Genomic DNA, 899 nt, shown 5'->3' on the forward strand with positions numbered 1-899 from the left:
CGGGATTTAAGACAACGTAAAGTATATCTCAGTTCTGTAACTCTCGCTCTCCTTCCTTTCAACTTCTAAGTCTTCCTTTAAGCCTCATCTCCCCCCCCCCCCAGCATTTCTTTCCCCTCTTTCCCCTCACTCTACTTCCTTCTCTAAAGCTAGAACATACACACACAAATAAAGGAACCAATTCTCCTGCTATACTCTCCATCTTCTCTTCTCCTCTCTCTTCCATCTCCTCCTCCTCTCTCACCCTCTCTCTCTCTTCTCTCCTCATCCCTCTTGCATTGCCTCATCCACTCTCCTCCATCCCCACCGTATTACCCCCTCCCTCCCACACCCTCTTCACTCCCCCACCCCATCTCATTCCCCGCATCTCTTCCTCTCCCTCCCCTTGCCCCTCCTCCCTCCATCTCCCACCCACCCCTCTCCTCGAGTCCCATCTCCCACCCTCCCTCCTTCCGTCCCTTGCCCCCACTATCTCCCCTCCTCCCCTCCCTTCTCTTTCCCCACTCCCTCCCTCCCTCAGGCGCAGCAAAGTGGCGGTTGTGACTGTAGGGAGAAGGAAGATCCAAAAACCTTTGATGTCTTTAATGATATTCTCTACCAGGAGGAGACCCCTCTCCTCTCCCTCCCTCCCTCCCTCTCCCCCCTTCTCCCCTTCCCCCTCACCTCTTGACTTTTCCCCTACAGTAAAAGGTTGAATGTGAAGCAACAAAAGATCATACAAAATGGAAAATATATGAAATAAGTGACAATGAATTGGTCCGCAAGTTAGGAAAGTATCAGTTGGTTGAAATTGATATGGAAGGTTACAGAGAGGAGAACTAAAGCTTATATTACCTAAAATATCATTTCGCTTTCTACTTAAAGACATATGATTCGACCGGACATCTACAATGTAGTGG

This window comes from Penaeus monodon, chromosome 19 (genome assembly GCF_015228065.2).
Source record: "Penaeus monodon isolate SGIC_2016 chromosome 19, NSTDA_Pmon_1, whole genome shotgun sequence".
NCBI classification, from domain to species: domain Eukaryota; kingdom Metazoa; phylum Arthropoda; class Malacostraca; order Decapoda; family Penaeidae; genus Penaeus; species Penaeus monodon.